The sequence below is a fragment of the Apis laboriosa genome, unplaced genomic scaffold (genome assembly GCF_014066325.1).
Source record: "Apis laboriosa isolate Shangri-la unplaced genomic scaffold, ASM1406632v1 scaffold204_cov149, whole genome shotgun sequence".
Taxonomy (NCBI): domain Eukaryota; kingdom Metazoa; phylum Arthropoda; class Insecta; order Hymenoptera; family Apidae; genus Apis; species Apis laboriosa.
In genome coordinates this window covers 532,144-557,696 of record NW_025222299.1, presented here as the reverse complement: position 1 = coordinate 557,696, position 25,553 = coordinate 532,144, and the positions used below count along the sequence as shown (strand labels likewise).

Genomic DNA, 25,553 nt, shown 5'->3' with positions numbered 1-25,553 from the left:
ATATTTTTTATCTTTGAAATTTCATCTTGTGTATTTTTCTTCAATAATTTTTCTCAATGATATGTTGGATTTTAAATAAATTTTTGCATATATTTTAGGATAAATTTATTGAAGAATAAAGATATAGGAAAACAAAATTTTTTGATTTTCTTCTTCATCTAAAATAGGATAATATTTTTGTCTTTTTTTCAATAAATTTAAATAAATCTCTTTAATAAAATATTAATTCTTTTAAACAATTGCTATATTGTTTATAATTATGTTGTAGAAAAATATTATCCACATATAATTAATGATTTGAACAATTTTTCAATATTCAATCTTCATTAAGCAGAATCATGAATCATGTTTATTTTCAACAAAAATTATACAGCATGAAAAAGCAGAGAATTCATAAACATAGATTTAATTATTCTAAATCTAAGAAATTGAAAATTCAAGCGATAATTTAACTCGACTTTTTCAAAATATTAAATCATACCAATTTCATACAACTTATCATGAATTTATTATGAAATTGACGAAAATGAATAAAGGATCATTTTCATCGCATGTTCGTCAATTTAAATCATCCTATGCAATAAAAATATCTTTTCTCAATCTCAATTTACTAATTTCTTATTAATTTTAACTTCCAACTTTCTATCGACTCTTTACAATTACTATTTCGAAACGTGAATCCTTTATTGAGCTATCTAACCGCGAATATTTTGTAAAGATGGAGGAACAGGAAGCTCTGGCAACCGTGAAGGAGGTTTGGAAAACGAGCGGCTTGGAAAGTCGGAAATTCGTGGGCAGAGTAACCCGTGCTCGTGCCAACCCGTTCCTCTGCCTTGCCGGAAATCTTTCTCGTTATCGACCACCAGCCATCCAATGAGTCGAAAACGTGACAAGAACGCGGCATAGGGATCTCACTTTTTAACCTGCCGTGCCACGTTCACCCAACCGATTATTTCTCGGTATCGGTCGGCTCATATTTGAAATTTAAGCTTGCCGGATTGTAATATAATACGTAGAGCTTGGCGGATCGAATGAACGATATGAAACGGTATGTTTGAAATTATAAAATGATCTATTAAACTAAGTAAAATGTAGCTCTTTATTTTCTTTTTTTTTTTAAAGAATTTTTATAAAAACGTAACTTATATTATTATACGAATAATTGATAGAATTTAATTTTTTCTTAGAATTGAATAAGTTTGGATGACTTTTTTTTTTTTTATAATTCGAAAAGGATATATTAATATTTATTGACTTTTATTTCATGAAGTTTTTTTTAATGTTCGAAAAAAATACGTGTTTATATACATATATATATACATATATATATATATATATACATATATGTATATATAATAAATATTAATTTCTCTAACACTAATAATAAATTAATAATTCTAACAAATTAACTTTACAATAAAATTTTTATTACAGCGATTAATTAATAATCATATTATCTTGTGGCTAATCATATCCTTATTCACATCCATAGAAATCTAAATCATTCGCGCAAATAACTTAATCTATCCTCAAATCAAATCATCTTTCGCGCGGAAGAGATAATTTAAAATTCGCGCGGTGTCCGCGATAAAGAACGCGTATCGGAGCGCGGGAAATTCAAAAGCGGTGGATGGAAATTCTTGCATCGCATGTCTCTATCTATCCGGAGATTGCACGGTGCGCAATGCTTCGTTGTCAGTCCACGTTTCCATCGAACCTATCTATCTTGGAAACTGCCGAAGCACACGGTAATCTAAAGTGCCGAAGGCCATCCGATAAAAGCGGCCTTTCCTCGTCGAAAATACGATCCTTGGAAGCGAGAACAGACAACAATTTTTGCACCTTCCACTGTTATATTTTCAGTAAGTTAATCGCTGATTTTTGTTTGTAAAACAAATATAAAATTTGTTTTAAAATTTGTTTTATTTTATTTCAGAGAAATCAAGAATCGTTACGGATGAATGTATACTTGCAATAATAAATATTTTTAAATCAAATTGAGCGTAAAAATTTTCAACAAGGAGAAAGTTTGACAATATTATCGTCATTAAATTGATGATACTCATATGTCAAATCGAATTTCAACGATTTCCAAGTGTTTTCGAAATTGAATCGGCTTAATAAAATTCTCGAGTGATTGATGGAAAGTGAAATCTCACGATTTTTAAATATTTGACCATTAAAATTATGCATATAGGATCAAAAAAAAAAAATTTTCAATTAATTATGTATATGTTGGCAAAGTTATCGTTTATTTGTGCCATACTAAGAATGAACTCTCGAGCTATGTCACGGAGTTTGATTGTCACTTTCGAGAGCGCCAAGCTTCATATGCTTAAGGAAACTTATACCCTCGAGTCCCAAGAAGCTGAAACTTTAATCAGAGTTTCTGGAACTTGTCTGTCCCCATTCAGTGGAGAATTGAATACCGTATCACAATCATGAATGCAGCGATTCAGCCCAGAAACTTATGATATCATAATTAATAGTGACCTTTGACCGTATCGTGCTTAATTTCTTCTCATGTTTAATCGTTTGCAATTAATTTTCGTGATTCTTCTCTATTAGAAAAATTGAGAACAACAAGAGACAGCTCTCATTTGTTGATAATACCAGACTTATTTATAAAACGAAATATAGATCGATGAATAATATTTATTCAAGGAAAATATACGCTCGTAATTTCGACGTATATAAAGTTTTCAATAACAGGATGTGATAGAAATAACAAGTATTTGTAATAGAATAATATTACAGTGAAATATTTGTATTTTTATTTTTTTTTTTTTTTTTTTTTTTTTTTTTTGATATTTTTTACACTGTAGATAGAATTATTTACAGAGATATTTAACTTTGTATATTTGAGATTCTTATTTAATGTGTATTTAATTCATCTATTATTATTCGTAAAAATTTGTTGAATTTTAAATATCAAATTTGAAATATGTACATACTAAATGTATGAAATAAATCATTGAAGAGAGAGAGAGAGAGAGAGAGAGAGAGAAAGAGAGAGCAAAGAATCATGCGTAAATTACTTTCATTAAATATTCGAGACACGATTTATATGAAAAGAAAAGCATTATTTTATTTCACGTGTTTACATAAATTTATCTAATTTATATCAGAGATATAAATTTCGTTTGATGTATCGTAATGTACACGTTATCTGCAAATTTAAAAAAGAAAGAAATTCAATATTCTAACTAAGTAGAAATGCTGAACACGTCAAAAATCAATTTACCTTAATCCCATAAAATTTTACATTTAACTCAATCCTATGAAGATCTTTTCCAATCCCCGGTAATCGCGAACTGCAATTTCTCTTCCCCTTTGCATAAACTTTCTCGTTGCATACCATAAAGTTCAGCCACTAAACGTAAAAATATCCTCCAAGTAAATTTCACTACCCGCGCTTTCTTCTTCTTTTTTNTTTTTTTTTTTTTTTTTTTTTTTACACCTTGCGTTTAATTATTTAAATGTAATCCTCGAACGAATTATTTTTACGAATTCTTCTTTGAATTAAATGTTTCTTTTTATTATTATTTTTCTTTTCGTCCTTTTTCTCTCCGAGATTATTCCATTACTTAATGCTACACACACCGATTTAAACAACCTTTTAACTCGCACGAGCAGTTAGGAAAATTTTCCATCTCAATCCTTCCTGGCCGCAAACTAATTTCTCTTCCTCCATAAATTCCATAAACCTCACCCCTGTTACACATCGTAAACCTTCGCCACTGAGTGCAAAAATCGCTAAATCTGTCCAAATAAATCTCACCCCTTGGTTCTCTTGGTTCTCCGCTCCGCGGGGTGATTCTTCTTTTCTGTCACTTGAAAGTATTGCCAATTTCGACTGCATCGAAGTATAGTACAGTATTGTCTGATAAATATAGGTATGTAATAAATTTGGTTAGTTATCGAGGCAAGAAGAATTTTTCAAGATATAATTGTCAATTATTTATTATTATTTTTTCTTTCAATCAATTTTATTTATATTTAATTTTTCTTTTCTATTTTTCTTTTTTTTTTGAAAATCTTACGCTACATTTTAGATAATATTCTAATTTATGTATGAAAAGAATTTTTCAATTATAATTGTATTAGAAGATGAGATCTAAAGGATAAAGCGAATAATATTTTTATCTTTTATAAAAATAAGAAAGAACAATTAACAGAAAGTTATATGAATATCAATTGAAAATAATTTATTATACAGCATATAAAATGCCAATATTATTATTATTCATACACTATTTATACACTAAAACTAGATAAACGTACATTTCTATCTTAACAAAATTACATTATTAATTTCGTCGTTTGAAAAATATCTTCGTGTTTTCATTTCTTAATTGTGAAATCGTTGACGATAATTAATAACCCTCCTCTCTCCTTCCTCAAAGAAAAAAACAAAAATACACCATTGAACGAGAGAATTACCCTGTACAACGGTGTAATTCATCGTAGGGTGATAAAGATAGTCACCAGGGAAGAAAAATGAACAGTGCCGGTGGCAGTAACCGTGGAGTGTACACAAACGATGGCTGGTCGCGAGTATATGGTAATCCCGGTTGAAATTGTCGTGGAAAGCGTCTGGTATCTTTTGCCAGCCGCATGGAGATGGCTGCGATATATTAGCGAAAATCTTCTGCTCGTATTTTTACTTTTCCTTCGTCGTATGGCCCAGTTTCAGTTGCGAGTAATTGAGAATTTTGGTGCATTTTCTTTCGTGACTTCGTTTCTTGTCTTCTTATCTTGTAGCGTGTATTGTTGAGAAGTATAAAAAGTATATAATAGCCTCCTATAATAAATCTTCATTACGTATGAAGATTTAGATACAAGTTATTTTACGAGATGGAGATTGATTTTAAAAGTTTTGACAAAAATTGAGACTCGCTTGTTAACTTGTGTTTGCAATGTACAAATACAGTTTGAGAAAGAAATTAAAATTGTCTGTGTTGGATTAGTTAAACTATCAGGAATTCAGTGATATAATCTTGCTTACTATATATATATATATATTTTTCTTCGCAAGATAAACAGATGATTTCATATATCATACATTGTTTCTAGAGAGAGAGAGAAAGGAAATTAGCAATCTTCATCAATTCATCCACTTATTTGTTTCACTGCTGCAATAATCGGCAACTGCTCTCACTATGCATACTCGATAGTCAAACTTAATCTAACTCTATACACACACACATACTTGCGCGTAGCCACTAAATACAAACAAGTTCACACAAATATACACACACACATATATATAGAGTTCCTCGATTCACGGAATCGGTAAACAGTCCATAGACCATCCAAAAGCGTTTGATCAAAATACATTTTGCCCGCCTCTGAAACTAGATAGATAGTAATTCTTCCTATTTAATTATATAATATATTCCAGTGGAAAATTCCGCTTGCATGCGGGGATTCGAGGCGTGAAAAGGAAGGAAAAAGTGGCGCTTTGAGAGTCGGTGTATTTCTCCCTGCAACTTGCATACGTACGTGCATGCATACGTGCATAATGCAGTATGCAAATTTGGCGGGCGAACCAATGGCCAACCGCCCCTTTGCAAACCAACCTTCTTCCGCGTTATTAACTCGGCCCAAGGTTTCGCGACCCAGTTTCGCAACCCTCGTCTCGAACAAAAGGAAGCGGAGGGAGGTTGTTAAGATTGCCCCGGGTTATTCCAGACTTGGTCTTCGACCGTGTAAGGGGAAGCTAAGGCTTGTTTGTCGTTATCGAATTTTCTGCGTTTTCGATGCTTAACTTTATGGAATAGGTTTCGTGGGATCTTTATTTTTTTTTTTTTTTTTGGTAGATTATTAGATTTAGTAGATTATTAGTGTGGAAATTTTTTTTGAATGTGGTTAAGAATTTTAAGAGAAACGTTTAGGTTAATTAAGTAAGGTGGTGTTTAGTTTTTAGGGGTAGATTTGGGAGGTATCTTTAATTTTATTAATTTAGCATTTCTTTGTGGGATAAGAGTATTAGAAATCTTGTTCATTGAGATTTTAGGTTTGATGCTTAGCTTGTGAAATGTCGTGATTGATTTTTATCTTATTTGATGATGTAATATTTTAAAGACTAATGTATTATAAGAATGTATAATTTCTAGTTCTATAATTGATTTTCAATGACTTAATATTTGTAGTTTATTGCAAGGGTAATAAAAATTTTGATGATATTTTTATCTTTGGAACGAGGTGTGAGATTTAGTTTCTCCTTTTGTGGTAGATTTTTATAATTTCAAGAATATAACAATTATAACAATTTTTCATTGGAATGTTAATTATTTAACAATATTTAAATTGCAATATCATAATAACTCATTAATATTTTAACTACAATATAATGATAATAGATATAATATGAATTATCAACGTCATTAATTCTTTTCATTATTTATTTTCAGGTATGACCGAATGAAATTGGTTCTCTTCTCATCCCTTGGAAAAAATGGAAATTTCGTGTGGATCGGCGAATGTATGTATGCGTGATGAATCAATTTTTATTACCGAAATTTGCCATTTAATTTCTACCTTTTGTTGATACGAATTTTCCAAATATCGGTAATTATTAAAATTTATTAATAATGTACCATTGATACATATCAATATTGTACAATTTATTATTCATCATCGTTTTACACAATAATTTATCAACTAATAATATTATTTGAATTGATAAATTATGTGTTAAATATCGAATAAAATACGAATAAAATAAAATCGTAGATCTCTCTTTTTTCGAAATTTTTGATGATTTTTAATTTTTCCAATGATCGGATGATTTGATTAATTCGACAAAATTTAACTCTACAAAATCTTCGCTCGTTATATAATCGTATTATATATCGATATATTATATCGTATAATAAAATTCAAAACGATAATAATTTACTCGTATTTCTTCTCAATTTTTTTATTCATTGTGCAAAAAAATATTCTACGCAACACAGCAATTTTTTTTTTTCTTTTTTTTTAAAATATCTTATACGCTCTTTGTTACGTAATATTACAATATCACAGCGAGCCGACATTCAGTTAATAATGAAAATAATTGAGACTGTAACGTAACAATCCTGTATATTTAATATTTATTTCACCAACGATTTAATATTCATTCAAAGCGGTAGTTCCCAATTAAAGTGGTCATTAGTCCAAATGAAATGTTGCAAATTGCTCTCTCGGAAACCTTAATGAAAATATTAACTTCGTTTTCTTTTTTTCTCTTTCTTTTTAAATAGAAAACTATTTAAGCTAATCCTTTTTTTTTAAAATACGCAATGAATTTGTTTTAGGAAAAAATTATTATACTACTAAAATTTGGTGATGATAACGCTTCCGGATATCGATTTCCTTGATATCTGTTTCGACAAACGACAACCCTTAAATAAAATCAAAAATCAACACGACCAAACCAAACGCAGTTCGAACAGAGATTTACCTTACTTTTTTTACTTATCATCGAAATGGCTGCGCATCATTGAATTGTCCCTCTTCCAAAAAAAAAAAAAATCTCGTGAAAAGAAAAATTGAAACAAGAGTTCGACAAATGAATTTACAAAATGAGAAAACCGTTGATAATAAAGGATTGCGCCGAGTACAAAGCGGATCAAATATCAAACAACACACTAAATTTCCCTCTTTGTAATTCCCCTCCCCTCCTCCCTTCCACTCCCCCCCTTAATTCAAACATTCAGATTAATCAAAGCAGCTCAGGTGTGCCTTGCACTTTTCCAGCCCAACGTTTCCAACTTTCGAAGCCTCCTTCATTACAGCTCCTCATCTCTCTCTCTCTCTCTCTCCCTCTCTTCCTTTACTAGTTGTCTTTCTCCCGTACACTCGCCCCTCCTCCCTCGTTTTAATTACTTTAATGAGTCCGGGAATTAATTTCTGAGCGCGAACCAGAACCCCGGGCGCTCGCCTTTATTTCCGAGGGATTTGGTCGATTCGCCACGATGCGCTCTCTTCGCCCAGATTTTTCTTTTCCCATTCCCCTCCTCCCTTTCTTCTCGATTAATCGAGAAGCTATTATCGAAAAGCTATCGAAATCTGATAAATATATTCGAAAAGAATATATTCCAACGTGATAATCAATCTATTTTGATATTCGATTCCTCGAGGAATAGATAAATATGGCGGAGGTGTCGAATCGATGATACCTTCGATCACTTGGATGAGGAGAACAAATTAATAAATTCTTTCGATCTTCCATTCCACATCACGTTTACTAAAAAATCCTACTTCCATATTTATTTTCTCTCAATCCGATTCCAATTATAATTAAATAATATTATTAATATTATATTATTATATAATATATTATATATAATTATTATATATAATTATTAATATATATTATATTATATATAATTATATTAATAATTATAATTGAACGAAAGAAATGGATAAACGCGTCGATCGTTTCGCTCATTTCGCCGAGAGAAAGAAAAAAGGGGGAAAGGTCTGTCTGGTTCGCCGAAAAGCCTGTTTTCTCGGCCGCGGTTTATTTTCGACTCGGTTGCACGCCGCCCTCCCCGTCTTCTCACCGCATTCCGGAAATACGTGGCTCCTTCCTCCTTTTGCTAGAGACGCGCGTAGGAATTTCGTGCCGAAACGAAATTGCACGTTACGTTGTTCTTCGGACGAGACCTTACGGCTCGACCTCTGTCAATAGTCGGACACGCTCTGAAAAATTTCACTTTCACGGAATTGGTTCGTGCGGGAATCAAAAGAATTTTTCGCGCGGCGGAATTATTTCGGAATCGTATCTGTTTCGATGCGCGAGATCGTTCCTTTGTTTTCGTTCTATCGTTTTTGCCTCGTCGTTTTGTTTTCGTTCGAGTGGAAGATAAGAAGAGTTTTACTGATTGAATAGTTGTAGTGTAACCATGGAACAGTAGATTTATTTTCGTTTATCGAAAATAAATGTTCTGTGTAACTTGATGTATCGAAATTAAGTATTGAAAATTGCTGTAATTATTATAAATGTTCATAGCTGAAAGATGAAGAATCGAAAGAGAAATATTAAAAATAAAAAAGTAAGTTTATCAGGTTTTTTGAATGGATACAAGTTCTCTAAGAATTTTTTCTTAGATCGAATATTATATAAAATTACCTTCAAAAAGTTTTATTTTTTAGAGTACTTTTTCCTTTTAATTCGATTATTTAAGGATTCTATAATATGTATATATATATGTAATTTTTCAGAATCTCAACGATTTTCTCACTAGATCTAGTAACACCTTGATTTCTCCTTAAAATTCCGAAAATATTCGGATCGGATATTTTCCGTATCGAATCGAGGATACGGGGATAGAATGTTTCATCGAGGAAACGTGTCGCGTACTGTAAGGGTTTAAGCGACGATCTTTGAAACGAGAACGTGACGGAAAGGGTGGTCGAACGGGGTCGAAAGGAGGGTGAAAAGCGGCGTTGTGGTGATAAGGAAAGGGAAGCGAGGCGTTCAAGAAGTGGCCAAGTCGAACATAAACTGGAAACCGAACGATACATAAGACCCGGAATCTCCGGAAAAAAAAAGAAAAGAAAAGAAAAGGGAAGTCGAAAGAAGGGTCAAACCCTCGAGGATAATTTAAAAAATAAGAGAAAAGGAAAGAAAAGGAATGGAAGAAAATTCCTCGAAAATAAGGAGGAGGAGGGAGGAGATTAGAAAATGTTCTTGGAAATAAGAATAAAGAAGTTTAAAAAAAAAGGAGAATAAGAATAAAAATGAAAAGAGGGGAAGGAAGAATAAAGAGAAAGAGATAGAGAAGGTAGAGAGATAGAGCGAATGGATCTATAGTGTAGAGTTTCACGTGGTGGCTTCTCGTGTACTTTTCTGGGACGAGGAGACCACTGATAAGATATTGAGGTTCCACGAGTGGCTTCCGGTGCTGGCTCATCTGTGACGGAATACCAGGGTGCAGAGTGAAAGGGAGACACGAGCCAAAAGGGAGGATGAAGAGATTCAGCCTAGTGCAAGCCACTTTTGTCGAATGGAAAAGCTAACTGGAGACGTGGTAAAGATGTAAGAACGATGGAAGATCTCGAGGAGTAAGGTTAGAAGGAATTGAATGGGTCAAGATTTTTAATATTTTATGAGCAAATGGAGAGATATCGTTAAATCTGTAAATTGAGGAGATAGTTGTGACTGAATGATTTTTTTACATTCTAACAATTAAATTTGTGTGTAAAGGAATTGTTCCAAGTTTAATTAAAGTTTTTTTTTTTTTTTTAGAATTTTTGGAACTGCTTTAGAAATTTCTTAGAAATTTTCTAACTCTTATGAAAACTCTCGAGAATCTGTTTTCCTGGATATTTTTTATAAATTGCATATCCTAATTTTTTTTTTCTTCCAAAAAATTCATTTTCAAGCATGTCATCAGCTTTCGTGAATTTTCGTTTCACATCAAAATCCACACTTTCTATAATTATCTAATCCAAATTTTCAACTCCATCTCCTCCTCTGCAACCACCCTCACGATACCCACATAATTCCAACGAAACTACGGCTTAATTAATTCCATCACGAATAAACTAACACACTCTCTGACTCTTAGCTCAAAGAATTCAAAGAATTCTTTTCTATTTTTCGATGTGTTTTTACGAGAGGTTGGCTCGTTGCATCGTCATTAGTAGAAATCCACTTTTTTCTCCCCTGCTCGAAACTGTCTCATTTCGATCCTTCTTCTTGCTTTCTCATTTCAAAAAAAAAACCTTGATTTAATTCCATTTCACTCGCTTCAATGCTTCGTTGACACTGGTTGCCTCGAAACCGCAGACGAAACTCACCCCTTTCGTGTACAGATCTTTTCCAGTTAATTTTCCACTTATCCCAATCCGTTACTTTTTATCCTCGATCTCTGTGGTATTTGTACTCTTCGATAATTCTTCCCCTCCATCTTGAGTTGGAAGTTCGGTTAGATAAAAACAAGATCTGAATTGTTTGATCCGATTTCGTGTTGGCTCGTCTTGGAAATTAATGGGACCATGGTTTTGTATTCTTGATGACTGGAAATAAGATTTTTGAAGGATCAAGAGAAGTTTCTGAAATGGTTGATTTATGGAGAATTGTAGATTGTTCGATGGAATTTTAATTAAAGTTGATTTATTCGAAAGTTTGTGCTTTATTTGATTTTGGTAATTTGATTTGTTGGTTTGAACGCGAAGAGATTTGGTCGATTTTACATTGTAAATTTAGGAGGAATTATTCTTTTAATTTTAGAAATTGTATAAAAAGTAGAAAAATAAAATTAGAAATAATTTATGGAAAGAATAAATATTTATTAATTTAACATATAATTATGACAATGTTTTTTCTAAGATTAAGTTTAATAGAATAAAGAATAAAAATAGTTTAAAGAATAATTTCTAGATTGAAGTAAAGAATTAATAATTTTTTAGATAGTCACAATATAATCTAATAGGAATAACTTTTAAATGGGATGAACAATTTCTGTATTCTTAAAATATTCATGATTATAATTAGATACTATTATTATAATTACTATTGGATCTACTTAAGATGGAACAATCAGGTTTATGGATGAATTGATAATGAAATGAAAATGTAGAATTGTAATATCTTATTTAATTTTTATTTTATAGAATTATTCCATATTTAGTTGTAGTCTAATTCAATTAAACGCAATTAATCCTTATTAATATTCTTACATATGTACGACATAGTATTCACACTTGGGAGACACCAGATGCAATGCTGTTTAATTAAATGATATTAAATCAAGCCTAACATGATTTGGCCAAATATAACTTGATTTCATTATTAAATTAAATTTGATTTGATTCAATAATGAATGAACTCTGTCACTCGTTTCTTTTCTAATTTTTATGTAGGTTGCTCATTAAAATAGAAAATTTTTATATTTTAATCTGATACAATTGAAAAAGGAGAACAACTCGATAAATTCAAAGATAAAAAACTTTGGATTATTATTATAAAAAGATGTACTTTTAATAGTAATAATATTCAATTTATTATTCAAAATTGTTCTCTTAACTTTCTTCCTCGAAAAAGAATTACATCATCTTTTATCATAAGATTCTTTTCCATCTTCTAAATTCCTAAACTCCATTCCATTTCAACCTTACCAATCCATCCAAAATTACAATTCACAATTCTTAAAAAAAAAAACTCCACTTCTTTAAAAAAAATCATCCTAAAAAATCTTTCTCAAGATCCTCTTTCATCAATCTTCGAGCAATCACACTCTGCTCGATTTTAACCTCAATTACATCCATCCCTAACCATCGTACCATCGAATCATCGATCCTTCGTATCGAGGGTGGAAAAATACACGTTTCGTTTCTCGAAACCGGGATCTCCTTTCCCCCTAAGGAGGCCGCATCAAGCGTTTTCATTTTTTTTTTTTAAGCCGCTTTCCACGGCGAACAGAGGCCGAGGCGGAAGCGGATCGCGTGCGGAGAGGCTACCGCTCTCCAGCTTCATCCGGATTTCGTTCTCCTTCCTCTTTCGTTCCTCGCCTTCCACCACGCGCTTGTTGACCCAGCTCCTCTCGATGAGAATCGAGAGGAAAATAAACGAGCCACTTCATTCGTGATTTCGCGGCGAGGATTTTATTGGCGTCCTTTCTCGTGGCTATTTCTTTATCTGAACGGTGGCCGCTTTTACTGTTGTATAGAGGGTGTTTCGAAAAGATCCTAGTGACAAATTGATATTGTTATTCGTCGATTTATTTTAAAACGAGATTCGTCGAATGGAACATGTTTAATCGATATCGTATCGAGCGATTCGTTCTTTTGCTATTTAATTTAAGCAGAAAATAGAGCTAAAAATTTAAAAATAAAGGTAAAAACATTTATATCGATGACAATGAAATATTTAGGATAAATAGTGCATTCTAATTAAATTAAATAGTGAGATCTAATTACTTATCAGATACTTATCTTTATAATTGTAAACTGGGGATCAGTATTCTAGTTTTTCAGGTATAGGCTAATCACTTGGGTGTAGTCAAGATATATTCATGAGGTTCAGCGTGACACTAACATCCCCTGATATGACCTCCACTGTAATAGTGGCCAAGACACGGGTCTGGAACCATTACTAATATATCCACTAACATAAACGCATCTATATATATATCCCTCTTTCAGAGTAACAATATTATAAAATCATTTGTATAACTGCATTGTGATGCTGAGTAATTGTTCAAGCAACGGAAACTCGAATGGTGTTCAATTAATTATTAAAATGTAAGTTATTATTAGACTGGAGAAATTTATGCGTTTATTAATTTCAATACATTTAAAAAATTATTTTATCATTCTTTTTTTTTTTAATTGATGTAAAATCTAAAAAAAAATTAAATACATAAATAAATTTCTTTCTTTCTTATTTCTTTCTTATTGGTTATATTAGATATAGACAGAATTATAAAATTATAAATTGTCAATGTTTCGAGTTGTAATGTTACGTTTGGTTTGAATATCCACGTTGACGAGGGTTAAAACCTCAAAGACTTTAACCTACGATTATGAATCCTTTACAGTGTCTTTGGCAAATTCCTTGGGAAAATTGTGGCCAGTGCGCTGGTTCGAGCCGTAAGCATAAGCTTCAAATGATCTCCTTGGAGGGATTATCGTCCCTTTGATCTCTCTATGATCTCTCTATGATCTCTCTATGATAGTGCTTAGGTATTACCAACTTCATCAATCCTCGTCATTTCGTAACCCACATATCGTTTCTGGAAGACAATCGATTTTAATCACAAAGATTAAAGTGATTTTTTTTGTATTACAAAAAATTTTATCATTTTCTCTCTCTATATATAGATAGTCTTTTAAAACAAAGGTGGAACAACTTTTTTAGATGAAAAAAATAAAAATGGAAAAATAATTCTTTTAAATTTATTAATTTTTAGAAACTTAATGATTATTTTATCCAGATAATAGTAACAAGATTTTGTAAATTTTCAAAGATGGTCCATCCTTTATATTAATAATTTCTTCTTGAAATCAACCAAGTAGTAACCATTGAAAAAAAAAGAGGAGAAATAAAAGAAAAACACTTATCTTTTCCTGCCACGTGGAAAATCTCTTCCTTGCCGTATAAACCCTCCTGACCGAAACGAAAAAAGTCTCCAATACCTCAAGTCTGTCTTGCAAGGGTTCCTCCGTAAGCGAACGAGATTATGCTACGGTTCCCATTTATTTCTCAGATACGAAATTTGCCAGGCAAAGCTGTCCCATTCGTCGGATCGACAGCTCGACTTTTCGAGCTTCAACCTTCCCTCCCTCGCTTTTTTCGCCATGGATTCGGAAATTCGCATCGCAGACTCGTGGAATTCGTCGATTTCTCGGGACCGGTGGAGGATTCGATCTATCGACGCCATTCGTCGGAACCATCACGAGATATTCCCGGCAAAGGGTTGGGAAACGTTCGAAATGACTATGCGAAATGGATGTTCCCCGAAGGAATCGAAATGATTGAAATCGTTGACGTGATCGATGCTCCTCTTGGTTGATCATTTCCATTTCGCTCTGATAATTGCTCCGTTGTGCGTACGTGTTCCACGTTTTTATTTTGAATCGTTGGACGATTATATTTTGTGGAAATTATTTAAATTGTATATTTAAAGTGTAATTCTTCCTTTTGAATGATACTTTAAATTATCACAAGATAAGATATATTTGTTTTCAAAAGAAATTGCAGAAATTATGAATGAGCTCGTAGTGAAAATATTTTTTTATTCTCTCTAGCATGAGCTATTGTTTCACATATTAAGTCAATTCTCATAAGATCAATTCGATCATCTCAATGTTCATAAACAGCTTCATATATCAAACTTCTCAAAAGGAAACTTTTCTTTTCAACTAGAAGAAAAATTAATCATCCCCTTATCCCTTTAAAATCAATCTTCCAACTATCTCATCTACTCTTACAATCAGGCGCAAGGAAACTTGACCGGAAGAAGCCTTCTGCTTCCCTTTCTTTTGGAAAACAGAGCAACGGAGGGTGGTCTGGTATCCGGGGTTGTAATCAGCAGTTGGTCCGGCGAAAAAGTTGCGCCGCGTCTCTGTGACGCAGAGATTCGTCTTATCTTCCGGCGGACGATTATATACGTTGCAGATGGCGCGTCGGGGATGGTGGTGTAGAGTCGCGTAGACAGTTGGAAACTCGATCTTTTTCTGTCAAGAACTTTCCACGGGATTCTCGGCTGCAATTTCAGTCCGCGAAACGAGTTTCCTCTTCCCTCTCCTCTTCCTTTTCCTCCAATGTGCGCCACGTGTTTCCCTATAGATCTTCATCGAGTTGTCTGGCCTTAGTTCGACGAGAAAGCTATACTCGATGCTCTGGCGGAATTTTGTAATATGTATTAATTCTCGATGCTGTCCAATAATTGATTTGATTGCCAGAATTGATAACAATCCTGTTTGATTATTTATTTAATTTTGAATTTTGGAATTTTGTTTATTTTTTTGAATGCGAGAAGATTATATCTGAATTTGTTTAAAAATAATAATTCTCATCATATTTAATTGTAAAAGTTTCAAAATTCCATTTAAACATCATTTTGAGTATGAAAAATTTAATTCTAAATTAGTGCTTATGTATATTTTGAAATTCTCTATTCAATATTTATGTATCAAAAGTTTAATTTTGAATTTATTGTATAAATAATTTTCTTTATATTCTCTTTTCGATTGAATGAAATAGAATACAAAGTAGATAGTAGATAAAGAAGTGTCAAAAATAAATCTGTTGATTTGAAAAAGAAAAAAATTAGAGAACTTCAAATTAAATTTTTAAATTTTGTATTGTATTGGCATATGTGATTATCACCTTTAATATTCGCAATGGAATACATCATTTTCCTTTCATATGTAGATTCAATGTTAATTCCGGCATGAGTCAAAGTTTGATAGAAACAAACGAATCGTGGTCGCGTCGAGTGGCTAGATTAGTTCTGTTAATAGGAATATTTAGGTAACGCGACACGTAGGAATCGTGGTAATTATTACTCTGATGAGAATATTATCTGGAAGCATGTTGGCGTTGCTTGACGAAACTTAGATTTCTGAGTTGGGTTTCATAGCAACTTCTATATGCATGCGGGCCGCAGATTGCTCGGCTGAATGTCCTCGATTGCTCAGTTTCGTTCCCTGTATTACGTCATAAACGACGGATGTAATACCGGATATAAAAGATCCTTTATACGTTGGTCTCGACGAAACACGATTTTTTAGTTTTCCTGTTCGAGAGATGAAATTGTGGAGACGAGGATTATGGACGATTTTTCTCTTTGATCTTTTTGGTTTCTGTGGATTAAAAGCAAGTTTAGAAAATTTTTCGAGTTTATTATATTCTAATAGTGAATAAGAATTACCTTATATAATGTTCAGTCTGTTGAAATATGAATTCGATATTTTGAAATATGGCAAAAAATTATTGTTTTTGTCGATTTTACGAGTTTTTATTTCCGTAAGCTATTGAAATCTGAATTTGATATTTCTGTTTGAATGTTTATGGATTTGATATTTATGATATTTTTAAAAGGCTTCTGTAGTACACATGATACTTAACCTATTGAAATTTGATTTCTTTAAATATGATAAAAAATTATTGTTTTTAATTCTATTTCTATTTCATATATTTTTATTTTTTCAATAATGTTTTATAAAGATGAGTAAAATAACATAATTTAAAAAATCAAACTTAAAAATTTGAATAAAAATAGCAAATCATTTTTTTTTTCATTAATTATCATAACTTTTTCAGTAGTGAGTTTCGGAAATATTTCTTTTCCTAGATTGAAAAATGGGATATATACTTTTTATATGATGTATTATTATCGAGACGTATTAGAAAAATTAGATTGTTCTACTTACAAGTTTTCTTTATAGAGAAAGTCATCCTGTATCTATCGACATCTTTTCTATTCCTTTACCTTTGACATTTTCTATTACACAAGAATTCAAGAATAAACGGTTATCGATACAATTTATTCACATATAAGAAAATTGTATATAAATTTATTATAAAATCAAATCATTTTTGAAATTATATTCTATTAGAATTACAAATAACTTCGAATATTTCGAATAACTTCGAATATTGTGAAAAAAGATTAAATTGTTTAAAATTTTGTCTGGAAGTATAAAAAGTAAAGAAAAGTATAACATAAGTATATATCTCTACAGTTTATCTAAAATGATTTAAAATAATGTAAAATTAAAAAATTATTATAAAGACAATTTATCAGAATACAATTCTTAAAGATTCTTCGTTATAGCTATCATTCCAACGTTAAGAATCATTATGTTGCTAAAATAATTTTTCATAATTCTTTATCTAACTTTATCCATTCCATCATCAATTAAATACAAAATAAATAACGTCTCCTTCCATATCATAACTTTCTATCATCTGTCCCCAAAACCTCCCGTCCCCAATCGAAATCTGTATTTCAACGCATCCAGTTCTCTCAAATAACTAACCCAATTCCAAACAAACCACTCAATTTCCCAAAAACCACCTTAACCTGTACGATACAACCACCAACAACCAATCCCTAAAATGCAAATCCACGAGCTTCCTCGTTCCCGCGTCCAGAGGAGAGGAAGATATACTCGTATACACGCCGCCATTTCTCACGAAATATCCGCGTACATGTGCACACTCACCATCGACTCTGTTAAACGCATTCGCATATATTGAACACGATGAGAGGCCGAGATGGACACCATCCCGTCCCATAGAGATCCGCACGGTCCAACGACGTGTAAACGGCTTAAGCCATTACATCGGCCGGCTGCTCAGGCGCGTGTACACGTTAATTCCGCTGTATCGCGGCGTATGATCGTGGAATTTACATAACGTAACCGCCGTCGAGTGCATGAACGACCCGTGTGCAGGACCAATTATTACAGGTGGGCCCGAAAACGATTCGCGCCAATACTTGCAGCGATGATGGTGGAGAGTTGAAACACTATTCTAGAGAACATGTACGCTATCTATAGGCTGAAATTCGCGTTTCAGGATTTGGGATACGTGAGTTGGCTCTCTGTGTACGAGGTTGGAATGGTTAAGCCACCATGTAGCGGCCGAACAGAATGCTTGGAAATGTGAGCCACACGTGCGATTAGGGGATGAGCGGCTTAATTCGTTTGATAAGTACATTTTGCATTGCATAATGAAGAATGCGTGTTCATCTTAGGCTAAAGGATATTTTAATGCATTGTTTGAGTTTAGTGGATATCGTATGCAATAGGTGATTTGTTGATTGGATATTCGTCTGTGTGTTTTTCAACGCAATAGAATATTAAGAATATTAAGAATCACACACTAATAAATAGTAATAATTATTAGATTCAATATCAAATGATTTATTGATATATTTTTATAATAAAAATAAAATAGAATGAAGTTAGTAATATAGTATTGCGATAGTATCGAACGAGTGTATGCGATAATATCGAACGAGTATATACGATAGTATCGAACAAAATGTATGACGCATTTTGTTCATTTTTCATACATATAAATATAATTTATTATATATATAATTATATATACATATATTATATGTAGTTTTAGATTACAGGACGTTATGAATCGTAATAATAATTATCATATGCATTAATTTATCGTGTATTTTTATAATATAAAGTAAAATAATTGATATGATAGTGTGTTTCATAGTATGACATCCGTAGTGTTCCTATACATATTTATTGATTTAATGATATATTTTTACAATTTATTTACAAACATTTGAACTAATCACAAATAATCTGTTATTTAGATCTTGATCAAAAAGTACATTGTTGCTACAAAGACTCATAAAAGATTCAGAAGGATCGATCATGTGGTTTTGCAATACGTGTTCTTTGACACAAAGAATAGAAGAATAAAGCAGAATAAGTGAGTGCAACGATACATACGAGATTCGTTATTGTTTCCAATGGTGCATTGTTGTGGCGAGTGTAATTGGAATTATCAGTGAATTTCTCGGTTTCCGGGAGAAATCGGTAAATAGAAAGATTTTTAGAAGGAAAACGTGTTCCCTGAATAGTTACACGATTGTTTCTACAATTCCTACGTGTGTTTGAATTTTGAGTTTCGAAAGTTTGAGACTTGGGGGTTGGACGATTGACCAATATTGAAGGAGGTTTCATGCGTTCAATTTGTCAGAAATTAGGATAATTACAGTGTTTCAAAGTGTTTCCCGGTTTGTTATACGATTGTTTCTATGGCTTTACTTGTATTTGAATTTTGAGCTGTGGAGTTAGAGAGTTTAGTTTAGATAGTTTGGACCGATGGACGTTGAAGGACGTTTCATGCATTTGACTTAGTGAGGAAATGATAAAAAAAATATATTTTTAAATTTTTATCTCAAAATTTCAGTTTATCTCAAAATTGAATATATTATTTAAAATTTTAAAATCGAGAATATTGATGAGCATATTTTTTAAAAATCAAATTTTAATAATTTGGTTACAACATTTCTTGAAAATTAACATATTAATATTTTTAAAATTAGTTGTTTTAAAATTAAAATTGTATGCTTTTTTTTAAATTAGTAATTTTTTAAATTAGTTTTTTCTACCGCCTTTTTAAAATCGTTATTTGAAAATTTAATAAAATATATTATTCGGAACGTGTTGCATATTAATGAAATTAGTCGAAACTCCTTTTCGAAGTCAAATCTCGATGATTTTATCGCGATTTATTTTCCGAAAAATGGCGCACCAATTCCGGGGTTTTTCATATAATATAACTCGTAGCAATCGGCGTAATCGAACGTGACAGTGTATGATAGAATTTAATCTCGTGCTCACCCGGCCATACTCTGCATTCAATAATATAGGGAAAAAACACGATTAATTCCGATCCCAATCTAGCACGTGTAACGTTTCCAACAATATCTGTCAATATTGTCGTTGTCTCTAGATTTCAACGAATCGACCGTGCGACAAATTTAATCCTACAATTTGTGCAATATATTTTTCAATTTCGTTCAAAATGTGTCCTTTCATACGTGCTATCGAGCTTTCGCTCTGATCCAATTTGTCAAACTTTTATAACGGGCGATAAATCTTTGAAGATTCGATGTTAAACAAATATAAACTGCTGTTTTTCCTTTATTGATAAATGTATGGGAAAATCGAAGCATAACGTATGCAAGATGCATTCTAGTAAATTTCAAGATTTATACAAAATCTTTAAACTTAATTTTTATAGTAACATTATTAATATTACAACATTATTATTAATTGATCATTATTAATATTTTTTAATTATTATGAATGATAATACTAACAATCAAATTTTATTTTTTAGATCATCCCTGAAGGAAACTCCAACCTCTATGATTGAAATTATGTTTCCCCATCTTGAGTTGAAACGACATCTTAAGAAATATTTGATATTTCTTAAATATCAAATAATCCAAAATAATCACATTTTTCGCTTGAAGCACTATACATTCACGATGAATTATTTCGCATACCATAGACCATCAAAATGAAAATCTATCCAATAAATTGAAATAAAGGTAACGGACAAACGTTTTCCAATAATTCACTCGATTAATCACACAAATAATCAAAAATCCCTATCTCTAAAAAACATCTCTAACCCCTGCCCTGTCAAATTTGTATTTTTCATGGCCGGACACCGCACACAACCGTTCATAAACTCTTCATCCCTCCACCATTGAATCAATTCTCTGGATAACCGACGACCGTATTCGCGGTAATAACGATGGCCCGTTACGAAATAACAGGCGAGGTAACGGTATATAACGCGACGTGGCGTGATCGAGTATATACGACTGTGCGAGGGTGGAATGATGCGTGGATTATGCGCGCGCGAGTTGCCCCATAGACGCGCGTTCTCGCGCTAATAAACGTGCGCGGCGGGGCTAACGATTACGAGCGGAGGTTCCGTATTGTTCGCCACTCGGAAACAATGCAACAATGGCATGGCTCGAGTGATTTAGCGGAACCCGGCCGTGTTACGTCCCCCCTGCAATGATACTTTTGACGGCTCGCTGTTGCCTGAAGTCGAATAAATCGGGGTACATTTATGAGGGGATGTTGTTAAAGGTGCGTGGATTTTAAAGAAATTTTTTTCGGTTGAGATGTAGAGTGTATGAAAAGGTTTTTAGAATTTCACTGAACTATCTTGGAATTTGCCTTTTTTTTTTGAGAAATTTTGTATTGTGATGTTGGTTGAGGAGAATTTGCGATTCTTGACAAAGATTTATATTGTATTCTTATATTTTTATTTTTGTCTTTTAGAAAACATATTTTTTTAAACTCATTGGTGATATTACAAAAGATATAGGGAAAAATTAAGTTAATTTTGATTTTTGATCAAATATATCTAGTTAATTATTAAACTTTCTTTTTAAAATTATTGTTTTCTTAAATTATAAAACAAAAAGGATATCTCATATTTTTGCCTCCTCTTCCATTATTCAATTTCACATTAATTTATTTATTTTTTTTTATCATGAAATAATCTATTGACAATTCCATTACAAACAACTTACATTAAAATATTTCCATAAATTGATAATTTGAAACAATTTACACCTGAAAATTTCAATTACACTATAAAACTAAACCCCTCTGATTGTCAAACCTGATATTGTTCACCGATTGGCCCAGTATTCCGGTCACGATTAAGAATTCGATTTAATTCCGAATAATTATCGCATTTGCATAATCGTCCGGATGTTGAAAACTGATAGCACGAGCGACCAACCCCCTTCCTAATGACGTGTACTCGCGAGTAAGGGCTTCGATGGTGGATATCGATATTTCTGGCACGTATTATATCGCGTTACGTGATCCAAAAATTTACGTGGAATGTTCACTTGTGTCGTTGAAAGAAACGGGCCCGGTGAAATCGTAAAATGTGGGAAATGTGCCATTGTACAAAAGATAGAGTTAGTTTATGAGACGTTGGATCTAAGGTAATTGTTAAGGACTGACATAAAAGAAGATGTGGATTATTATAATTAATCGTGGAGAATTGTAAATTATTTGTATGTATGTATGGTATGTATTACAATTAAAGTTAATAATATAAAATTAAATTTAGGATATGTATTGCATATAAATGTATCGTTAAATCATTAATGAATTAAACAAAAAATTGACAATGGAAATTAATTAGAATAAAAGTAAAATTCTCGATAGTTATTGTTCCATGCAAAAAGTAATTGAAAATTGAGTCGATAAATTTTGTAGCTCGATAAATTTTTGTATATAGAAAAATTTGAAAGGAGTTATTAATATGAAGGAATTGAATATGTTATACGTTTAATGAAAATTAATGAATTTTATATTTAATCTACAGGGAAAAATATAAAAAAGAAAAAACAAAAATAAATAGCCGTTTAAATTGAAATTGAATTAACCTCCTGGATGTATTCAGTGAAAATACGTTAATTATTGAATGAAAGAAGCATTCACGTGCACCAGATATTACATCTATGAAAAATTTGCATGTACAAGCATGCTATAAAAACTCTTCTAATGTAAAATTACTTGAGAAAAGCAGGAAAACAAAAGAGAAAGAAACGAAAGAGAGGGAGAAGACTCAAATTTCTTCATCTTTCATAAAATCCTTTGAAAATAACCTTTCCAAAGGAATTCACATTTCATCCTGACAATGTTGCAATATTATGAAAGGGGAAGTGTTTGAAGCACATCCTATACTTGAAGCTTTAAAAAATGTTCTTCCAGAAACAAAATTAATATATTCATTATAAGTAATAAAGTGTGAAGAAATTTACAAAGAGGGAACAAATTTCTATCTTTACAGAATTTTGTGAAATATTAAGAAACAAAAAAGAAAAGTACAACTTTCATTTTAAAAGACAAAACGACATTCTCTTGAAATATATCTCCTTATCTTAAAATTGAAAGAGAGAAATGAATTATCGCTGACGTTCAAAAAAAAATAAAAAAAATCTAAAGAAATTCTTTCATTTCTCAGTTACGAAATATATATACTCGGTTTAAATGAACAGAAGAGACTGAGTTTATCTCATTGAAGAACACAAGAAGAGACAGCCGTTGTAAAGAGATGAGACAGTCCAATTATGATGTATTTCTCGAAAATATGACCGCAATGCTTGAGAAAGAAGTTATTTCAAGCGAATTGCAGATATATATATAAAAAAAATACGTGGACTTTGTTAAGCAATGAAAGATAAAATCTGTGGAAGCTCTTATGATTCTCGTTGCAATAAAGTTTTAAGACGTAGATCTGTCATTCAGTCGCTACTTTCACCGGAGATTACCTTGTTGAGATATAAACGAAATATGTAGCTAGAAGTGGTTTTACGTTTCGCGAATTAACCCTATTCAAGGGAATTTCCACTTTTTTTCTTCTTCATAATTTCTGTCTGCTATTTTGAAGAATTTTACGCTCGTAAAAAGTTTTAAAAAAAGTACAGAATAATATAAAATATTTATGAAAAAATGTGGAACATTTTTAACCATTATTGTTAATTTTTTATTTTATTTTTTATAGGAACTTCTTCGTTTTTGCAAGTTTATCAATTTGTGTAAGAAAAACATTTCAGTTGGATGTTAAAGTATAATTTATCATAGCATATAATTTGCAATTCAATTTGTATTCAATTAACCTCAAGTATTAAATTACATTAAATAATAATTATATTACATACAACAAATATTATGCAATATTAGCAATATTTAAAGCCTATTAAATATTATATTATACGTATGATATTGAATATTATTACTATATTAAATTATTTTATATAACATTATTGATTAGTTTACTGTAATACATACATTCTTAAAATGGAACTTATCATATAACAATAATAAACTATAAAACACTTGCAAAACTATATAATTGATTACACAAAGTGATTCAATCACGTAGTGTCGTTTAACAAAAGTTTCCCAACAATCTCTTCGACACGAACAGAGAAATGAATTCAACAATGGTCGAAAAGGATGAGGAATTCATTCATTCAATGTAATTAACCAAGCACCAAGCTTTCTCGAAATTATGTCACTTAACCGCGCGGCAAGCAAGTTAATCACTGGAAGAACACCCGAAGAAGATGTAAATTGTCCCTCTCCTTGTGTTGTCTGTTGTTTCTTGCTCTCTTGCTTTGAATAATCCCTAGCCCGCTTCCGGTTTCCACCGCGGATTCACCGGATTTCGCGTTTCTCAGCCGCTTGCTTTCCTTCAAGTTGACGATGGAAAAAGTGGTTTCTAACAGATTGGATATTCATGAATCACCTGTCTTCGATATTGCTTGCATAAATTATTTAGAAATTTGTTATGGTATATTGTGCCATTGATATTTTTTTATTTTTTTTTTAATTATTATTTTTATTTTTAATTATTATATATAAGAATTAATGAAATTAGATTAATATATTAATATATTAAAAATTATAGGTTTTTTTTTTATCTAATGTTCATTGTTTTTTAAAATTATTTTACATATTTATATAAGCTTTTTAGAATTGGTTAATCCACGAGACAGAAAATTACCGATTTTTTATCTTTTGACTTTATTAAAAAAGTTTCATGTAACAGCTTTTCAGTTTCGTACATTTATGACTATTAATTTTCTCTTTTTCACAATGAGATTAAAATCGATTTAATATGGCAGATTTAAACTGCAAAATTTAATTTGTTTAATTTTCTAATTGCAGAAAAAGATATTAATATGAGAAATGTAATCATCAAACGATATATCAACCAAATCCATCAAAGAATTACAACCATAAATCCCTCGAATCGATATCTCCTTCAAGGATGGAAAATCATATTACAAAAAGAAGAAAAAAAAAAAAAAAAATCAGCGGTGGCAGCGTTTCTTCACGGATGATCGAACGTATCGATAGTCATCGAGCAATTCCTCGCTACCAAACTGAAAGAAGATTATTAATCACCGGAAATTACGCTCCGCTGATTTACCAGCGAAAAATGGGGGATGAAAGTTGCTTCGAATCGGGAACAAACGGAGGTTGAGAAGGGAAGAGGAGGAAGAAAAAAAGTGAGTTGAGGAGAAAAAGAGAAGAGGGAAAGAAAACGGCGGAAATGGAAGGAAGAAAGGCACCGGGTGTATACACAGAAGGACTCGCGAAGAAGTCTATAGAAAGCTGGAATAGAGGAAAAACACGAGGTCCTCTCACTTGCTTCAATTGATTCGCCAATAATTCCATCCTTCTTCAACCCTTTTCAGCCGATAAAAGAATCCTCGAGAAGGGCCATGAGCCCGTGGAGACTGGACGACAAAATCTGATTGGATTATTTGCTTACAGAGGCCCCTTCGGAAGCCTCTGTACAAGGTGTTTTTAAAACGTTTGCTCAAGCCTTTCGGTCCCTCTCCTTTTTTTTTTTTCATCCTCTTTTGAATTTTAAAGCTTAAAGGTTTCATGACGTGAAACTACTCTACCCTCTGGCAAATCATTCCGTATTTTTGCGAGTTTTTTGCGGATTTTGTGGAAAACTTGACTTTGTTTGATGAGATAAAATGGAAGAGAGGAAGGTG

At 31.8% G+C, this 25,553-nt stretch overlaps 1 protein-coding gene across 1 annotated transcript in view; it reads left to right on the top strand.

The window, feature by feature from the left end:
- Window positions 1–25,553, top strand: part of LOC122712646 (protein rhomboid) — a 149,174-nt gene that overhangs the window by 46,180 nt on the left and 77,441 nt on the right. The window lies entirely within an intron of this gene.